Raw genomic sequence first — 8,389 nt, forward strand, 5'->3', positions numbered from 1 at the left:
GGTAACATGGGAGTGCTGCTGCAGCATTTAGGGTGGGGGCAGGGGGGATTAGGGACATGGACATTTGGAGGGATTACTCACAACTCGGTGCCTGCCTTCAGGAAACTTCCAGTCAGCCGGCAGGGTGGGATCCAGCACTGCGTGGGAGCAAGACTTGCTCCCTGATGTGAGGCAGGGGACAAGGAGATAAGGCTTCTCTGCAGCTGCAAATGCAGCTTTGGTGTTTATTGCTGCACCCCATAATCGGATGGCTTAAACTAACGTTTCTCTCTCTCTCTTTTTCTTTCTTTCCTTCCTTCCTTCCCTCCCTCCCTCCCTTCCTTCCTTTCTCTCTTTCTTTCTTTCTTTTTTGAGACAGAGCTTCAAGCTGTCACCCTTGGTAGAGTGCTGTTGTATCACAGCTCACAGCAACCTCCAACTCCTGGGCTCAAGCGATTCTCTTGCCTCCGCCTCCCAAGTAGCTGGGATTACAGGCTCCTCCCACAATGCCCGGCTATTTTTTGGTTGCGGCCATCATTGTTGTTTGGCGGGCAGGGCTGGATTCGAACCTGCCAGCTCAGGTGTATGTGGCTGGTGCCTTAGCTGCTTGACCTACAGGCGCCAAAGCCTAAACTAACGTTTCTTATCTCAGTTTCTGTCATCACGAGTTTGGGAGCTGTTTAACTGAGCTGTTCTGGCTCAGGGCTTCTTGTCTTGCCATCCAGTGTCAGCTGGGGCTCTGGACATCTGAAAGTGGACCGGGGGAGGATCTGCTCCCCAGGTGACCCATCCACATGGATGTGGGCAGAGGACCCAGAATACCTTGAGCTGGGTTCTCCGGGCCTCCAAAACGGCATTGTTTCTTTCCTTCTTCTTCTTCTTTTTTTTTTTGAGACTGAGTCTTATCCTGTCACCCTGGGTAGAGTGCTGTGGCATCAGAGCTCACAGCAACCTCAAACTCCTGGGTTCAAGTGATCCTCTTGTCTCAGCCTCCTGAGTAGCGGGGACTGTAGGCTCCTGCCACAACATCCAGCTAGTTTTTCTATTTTTAGTAGAGACAGGGGTCTTGGTCTTGCTCAGGATGGTCTCAAACTCCTGAGCTCAGGCGATCCACCCTCCTTGGCCTCTCAGAGTGCTGGGATTGCAGGTGTGAGCCACAGCACCCACGTCACACACACACTTTCAAGGGCGTCTGTCCTCAGCACCATCCTGTCTGCACTACTCCTTGGTGGCCCAGGCAGGTCCTCCTCAGTGTAGGAGGGGACAATACCAGGAGGCATGTGGAAGGCTGGGTCTTGAGGGGCTGTCTCCTGCTAGCAGAAGGACACAGGGGTGGGGACAGAGCCCCCAAGTCCCCTGTGTTTCTTTGTCCCTCCTGAACAAACTGGAGGCCTCTTCCAGGAAGAACTCCTTGCGGAACCTCGGGCTCAGGCCCCAGGCAGTGGGGATGGCTGTGTCTGCCCTGGCCTTGTTTCTGGTGCCTACTTTGGAACACAGAGACGCCCTGTGTGGAGGGTCTTCCTGGCCGAGGGCTGGACAGAAGCAGCAGTTGGCCTTCTGAGCCTGCCCCTGCATGCTCCATTCTCTTCTCTGTTCTGTACCTGCCGAGTGGAAGCTTCTCTGCCCTTCCTCTGAGCTGCGGTTCCTGTCTCAAAAGAAAGAAAGAGGGCTGTTGAGGGAGAGAGAGAGAGAAAGAGGAGGAAGGAAGGAAGGGAGGGAGGGAGGGAGGAACGAAGGAAAGAAACGGACATTTTGTTTTGTGACCTACACTGGTCTCAGCAAAAGCAAAGGTGCGTTTTCTCCCAGGGCCCAAATGAAGTTTATTTAATAAAGGAATTAGTTGCAGTCGAATTCTCAAGATGGAAGTCTGAGTTTGCTTGAAGCTGAGTGAAAGGTGCAGCAGGCTGGAAGGCCGAGGGGAGGCGGGTGGAAGCTGGTTTTCTTTTTTTTTTTTTTGGTAGAGACAGAGTCTCACTTTATGGCTCACACAGCTCACAGCAACCTCCAACTCCTGGCCTTAGGTGATTCTCTTGCCTCAGTCTCCCTAGTAGCTGGAACTACACTACAGGTGCCTGCCACAACACCCAGCTATTTTGTTGTTATTGCAGTTTGGTGGGGGCCAGGTTTGAACCCGCCACCTTTTGGTATATGGGGCCGGCGCCCTACCCACTGAGCCACAGGCGCCGCCCATGGAAGCTGGTTTTCTAAACGACACTGTGCCATCTGAAGACGCAGTGTTTCTAGAGCAACATCGTCATTTTTCCAGATGTGCGGCTCACTGTCTCTCTCCTTCACACACATACCCCATGAAGACAAAATTCCATCCAAACGCACATTTAGGTCATGGCCCCCTGTGTCTATGTTCCCCGTCCCTAGAGCTTCCTCTCAGGGCTCTTGCCGTGGATGGGCCCCTGTGGGGCTCCTGGAGACAGTCGCTCCTGACCCCCAGCATCTGCTCCCCCCCAGGGGCTTACCTGATGATTGCTGAGGATCCACCCATCCCACTATCAGCCCAAATGCACTCAGGGAGGCTGGTTTCATCCTGGGCTCACCCATTTGGCTCTGGCCCTGGTGACTGGTTCATGACACTCACATTAACTAGCCCAGCCAGAACTAGGATGATTTCAATCTGGAGCTGTGGTTGAGCAGGCGGACTCATCTCCACCAGCTGTAGCCACCCCTGCACCAGGCAGACAGGAGGGAGAGGCCAGGGCTTCACCTGTCTGCGCCCCAGATCCAGCTGCAGTTGAATCCAGCCCCCCCAATTCCCTTTTGTCTTTCTTTTCTTTATTTTAAATTTCAGAGTGATAGGAGGGTACAAATGTTTAGGTTCCATTGCTTTCACTTCCAGGGCAAAGTTCAAATGGTGCAAGTGCCCTTCCCCCGGGGGTGTGCTGAACTCCTGTGCACATCAGGTGAGACTCCACCAGCCCCCCCCCCACTGTCCCTTCTCCCTCCCTCTCACTCTTCTCTATCCGTGTTTCATCTTTTGTATGGGTATGAAGTTGTTTATATATTGGTTTCAGATTAGTGTTGAGTACATTGGGTATTTTTTTTTCCTATTCTTGAGATACTTTGCTAAGAAGAATGTGTTTCAACTCCATCCAGGTAAACACAAAAGATGTAAAGTCTCCATCTTTTCTTATGGCTGAGTAGTGCTCCACAGTGTACACGTACCACAGTTTGTTAATCCGTTCATGAGCCGATGGGTGCTTGAATTGCTTCCACATCTTGGTGATTATGAATTGAGCTGCAATAAACACTCTGGTGCAAATATCCTTGTGGTAAAATGATTTTTTTTTTTCTTCTGGGTAGATGCCTAGTAACGGGATTGCAGGATCAAATGGAAGATTGACTTTTAGCTCTTTGAGGATTCTCCATACTTCTTTCCATAGCACAGATTCCCTTTTGGTTGAGCAGTTGGGATTGTGAAGTTTCATCAACCGTAAGGGCTGTAGCTGACACAGTCCTCTGTGGAAGTCAGAGGATTGACTGTGCGTCCCCTACTGGGACCTCCTGCTTCAGGTGCCTGAAGGAACCTGGGTTTCCTTAGCGTCTGTGTCACACCATCTGGGTGACCTGAGGTGGCCCTACACTGTGGCCGTAGCACCGTGCAAAGATGCCCACCACCTCACTGCATTATGGGACCTCCTGCCACCTGCTGTGGGGACAGGTCTCAGAATCACAAGCTTGGGCTAAGTAGAGACAAATCTGAGGCTGGTGCTGTGGTCAGGTTGTCTGGGACTCACACGGGACCTGCCCGGGTGTTTCCGACCTCTCTTGGTAAACAGGAGAGTGGCAGTGGACCACAGACTTGTCCTCTCTCTGATCTGGAACCCTCTCCTCTGTGGCTGCCCTTCCTCTTGCCTGCTCAGGGCCAAAGCGTTCCTCTTCCTGCTTCCTAAGTCTTCTCACATATCCCAGGCTCCACCTGCCGACGGCCTTGTCTTCCTTAGACTGTGCACAGGCCTAAGAACAGCCTCCTGCTCCGGTCCTGTTTCCCCTCTGGCCACCACTCTGCTTCCTTTCTCAGACAGGCTCCTTGAGCAGGTGATCTGCCTGTCCCACCCAAGTCTGCAGCTGAGTAGCCCTCAGTGCCAGATGTGAGGAGGCTACTAGAGGCTGTTGGAAAGACCCCTGAAGAGATATGGGTGGGCAAGTTCTGGAGCTCACAAGGGCCAAGCCAGGCCATGTTTCCGACAGCCAGAGTGTTGCGAGAAAATTCTCAGTACCCTGAGACTGGGATGCAGTGAACGAATTTCGTGAAAGACACAAATGACCAATGCTGAATTAAAAAAAAAAAAGTAGGGCAGCCCCTGTGGCTCAAAGGGGTAGGGCACTGGCCCCATATGCTGGAGGTGGCAGGTTCAAACCCAGCCCCCGCCAAGAAATAAAAAAAAATAAAAAATAAAAAAAGAAAAAAGAAAATAAAAAGTAGAAACTTCAATGGCCTTGTAGCTGTTAAGGATGTTAAATCTCAATTTAAAAAACCTCCCTCCATAGAAAATTACAGGCCCGGGTGGCTTCAGTGGGAATCTGTACCAATCATTTAGGGAAGAAATAATACTAATTCTTCCAGAAAATTGAAAATGAGAACATACTTCTTTGATTCATTCTACAAGCTCAGCATTATCATTAATCTCAAAACCAGAAAAAAGAACATTAGAAGAAAAAAGAGCTAGTAGTTAACATTCCTCAGGGACAGAGATGCCAAACTTCTTAGCAGAATTTTACCCAATCAGATTTAACAAAACGAAGAGTCATAGCCAAGTGGGTTCACCCAGGAGTGCAGGTCGGGGTGACACTCAGAGACAAATCAGTGTGATTCACTTTTAACAGGCTGAAAAAGGAAAATCACATGTTTATCTCCATAGATGCAGAAAAAAATCACTTGACAAACTCTAACATCTGATCATGACAAAAAAATTCTCAGTGAACTAGAAATAAAAATAATTTTTTTCGCCTGATAAAAGATTTCTAAGAAAAGTCTTCTGCTAACATCTGCTAATAGCATGCTTTACGGGAAAAAGCAAAATGTCTTTCCCATGAGATCCGTAAGAAGACTCGAAAGACCACTCCTACTGCTTGTATTCAACAGGACGCTGGAGATTCTAGTCAGTGCAATAAGGCATGAAAAGGGAAAAACAAACACAGAGTTAAGAAAGGCCGGGCACTTTGGCTCACACCAGTAATCCCAGTGCTCTGGGAGGCTAAGGCAGGTGGATCTGCCTGAGCTCGGGACCAGCCAGATAAAGCGGGAGACTGAACACGTCTACACTGCCGGTGGGACTGCAAACTAACTCAGCCTCTTTGGAAGGAAGTATGGAGAATCCTCAAAGATCTCAAATTAGGGGCGGGGACGCGCAGCGGCGGCTGGCGGGGCGCGGGGCGGGGAGGCGTCTGGGTCCGCTCCGCGGGTCCAGCCGGCAGGGGTCGCGGCCGGCGCGGGGCGGGGAGGCGTCTGGGTCCGCTCCGCGAGTCCAGCCGGCAGGGGTCGCGGCCCGCGTGGGGCGGGGAGGCGCCTGGGTCCGCTCCGCGGGTCCAGCCGGCAGGGGTCGCGGCCGGCGCGGGGCGGGGAGGCGCCTGGGTCCGCTCCGCGGGTCCAGCCGGCAGGGGTCGCGGCCGGCGTGGGGCGGGGAGGCGCCTGGGTCCGCTCCGCGGGTCCGGCCGGCGCGGGGCGGGGAGGCGCCTGGGTCCGCTCCGCGGGTCCAGCCGGCAGGGGTCGCGGCCGGCGTGGGGCGGGGAGGCGCCTGGGTCCGCGCTCCGCGGGTCCTGCCGGCAGGGGTCGCGGCCGGCGTGGGGCGGGGAGGCGCCTGGGTCCGCGCTCCGCGGGTCCTGCCGGCAGGGGTCGCGGCCGGCGTGGGGCGGGGAGAGCCGCCTGAGTCCGCGCTCCGCGGGTCCAGCCGGCAGGGGTCGCGGCCGGCGCGGGGCGGGGAGAGCCGCCAGGCCCCTCCCCTCCGCTGCGCTCCCCGGAATTGCCGTCTCCCCCGAGGCCGGACGGTCTTATGATCCCGTGGATCCTCCTGGGGAGGCCGGGCCAGGGAGAGGGCGCGGGCGCCGAGCGGCGTGGGCACCGGACGGGCACAGCTACCGGGGCCGGGGCGGGGATCCGGGCAGCGACCGAGGCGGCGGCAGCGCCCCGGGCCCGCCGCCTCCTCCGCTCCGGCGAGGGGAGCCGCTGCATGGGGCCGGGGGGACGGCCCTGCTGCGCGGAGCGGCGGCGACGGGGCGGACCCCGCAGGCGGGCTGGGGCCGGGGCGGGGGCCCCGGGGGGACCATGCCCGGAGGCCGGCCGGCCGCAGCATGGCTCACGGGCCCGGCGCGCTGATGCTCAAGTGCGTGGTGGTCGCCGACCGGGCGGTGGGCAAGACGTGCCTACTCACGAGCTATGCCAACGACGCCTTCCCGGAGGAGTACGTGCCCACCGTCTTCCACCACTGCGCAGTCAGCGTCACCGTGGGGGCAAGCAGCACCTCCTGGGACTGGCCGGAGGACAGGAAGACTAGGACCGTCTGAGGCCTTTATCTTACCCAATGACCCATGTCTTCCTGAGATGCTTCTCTCTGGTAAATCCAGCCTCATGTCAAAATGTCAAAGAGGAGTGGGTACCAGAGCTTAAGGAATACGCACCCAATGTACCCTTTTTATTAATAGGGACTCAGATTGATCTCCGAGATGACCCCAAAACTTTAGCAAGACTGAAGGATATGAAAGAAAAACCTTATGTGTGGAACGAGGACAGAAACTAGCAAAAGAGATAGGAGCATGCTGCTCTGTGGAATGTTCAGCTTTAACCCAGTAGGGACTGAAGACTGTTTTTGATGAGGTTATCATAGCCATTTTAACTCCAAAGAAACACACAGTAAAAAAAAGAATAGGATCAAGATGTATAAACTGTTGTTTGATGACGTGAGGCCAAGAAAACTGTCTGTTTCTCTCAGAAGGCATATGAAATGCTACAGTTCTACCCAGACCTCTCATACATAATGAAGCGGTTTAAAACTTGAAAACAAAACAAAACAAAACCTGTCCTCAGAATTCTACAAAGTTCATTAAGAATGTTTCTTAAAGGTCTAAGAAGCAGTAAACAGCATCTGAAGCCACAACCTATTATAAATACCTTATTTCAACTAGAAGGTACAATCTCTCAGGGGTTTCATAGTTTAAAAAGCTACAATCACATCGTGTAACCACATAAAAAACAGTGCTGTAAATGGAACTGCTTGCCTTTGACCCTATACATTTCTGCACAGAGAAATATTTTCTCCCTTTGCTCCGATTAATTGTTCTTGTATGTGAGTTGCTTTCTATCCCAGTGTATCCACAGAGGTGAAATAAGAAGGCCGGCCACGTCGCCAAAGGTTGCTCCAAGTGTACAGGAGATGGGCCATACCCGAGGAGAGAATGTATGAGATCAAAAAAGAACAAACGTTTTATTATTACTTGAGCACAAATTAAGTGTAACCTAAATATTTCTATATTAAAGCTTAAGGTGCTTTCTAAAAAAAAAAAAAAAAAAAAGAACTCAAATTAAACCTTCCGTTTGATCCTGCAATCCCATCACTAGGCATCTACCTGGAAGACAAGCATTTTATCATAAAGACATTTGCACTAGATTGTTTATTGCAGCTCAATTCATAATCCCCTAGATGTGGAAGCAACCTAAATGCCCACCAACCCAGGAATGGATTAACAAACTGTGGTATAGGTACCCCATGGAACACTATTCAGCCATAAAAAGATGAAGATTTTACATTTTTTATATTAACCTGGATGGAGCTGAAACACATTCTTCTTAGTAAAGTATTACAAGGATGGAAAAGCAGGTATCCAGAGTACTCAATACTGATGTGAAGCCGGTAGATGAAAAACCATACACCCAACTAGAGAAAAACACAAGTTTATTACAGTGAGGGGAGGGGAGAGGGAGGAGGGAGGGGCCAGGTGAGCTCTCACCTAATGGGCACAGTCTAAGGGGGCACAACACACCCCTTGGATGAAGGGCTAAACTACAACGTGAACTTTATCTTAGAAAAGCAAACAATGTAACCTAATCATTTGTACCCTCATATTCATCTTATATGAAAAGTACATATATACAAAAAAAAAAAAGGAAGAAGCAAGTTGGAGGGCTTACACTAACTGGAGAGGGGACATAGAAAGTGGCTAATTATGCTTGGGGTTATGTGTTCAGGCCTGAGTTCGACAACGCTCCGTCTGTCCACCTCTCACGGTCAAGATCAAGTCACTTGGTGTTCCAGCCTGAGCCTTGTGCCCACCGGTCCCTCCTGGATCACTTTCCCAGACCCCATGCACCTGTCCGCCAGCTTCTCTGTGCTTTCGGCTCTCAGATCACACCTGCAGCCTCTTAGAGGCTGTTCTTGGCTGCTGAGCTCCTCCCATGCACACA

General features: G+C 52.3%; 1 pseudogene; it reads left to right on the plus strand.

Annotated features, from left to right (window-relative positions):
- Nucleotides 1-6,276: 6,276 nt before the first annotated feature.
- On the plus strand, nt 6,277-6,892 carry LOC128595963 (rho-related GTP-binding protein RhoQ-like; annotated as a pseudogene).
- Nucleotides 6,893-8,389: the final 1,497 nt, after the last annotated feature.

Source organism: Nycticebus coucang, chromosome 10, assembly GCF_027406575.1.
Source record: "Nycticebus coucang isolate mNycCou1 chromosome 10, mNycCou1.pri, whole genome shotgun sequence".
Lineage (NCBI taxonomy): Eukaryota > Metazoa > Chordata > Mammalia > Primates > Lorisidae > Nycticebus > Nycticebus coucang.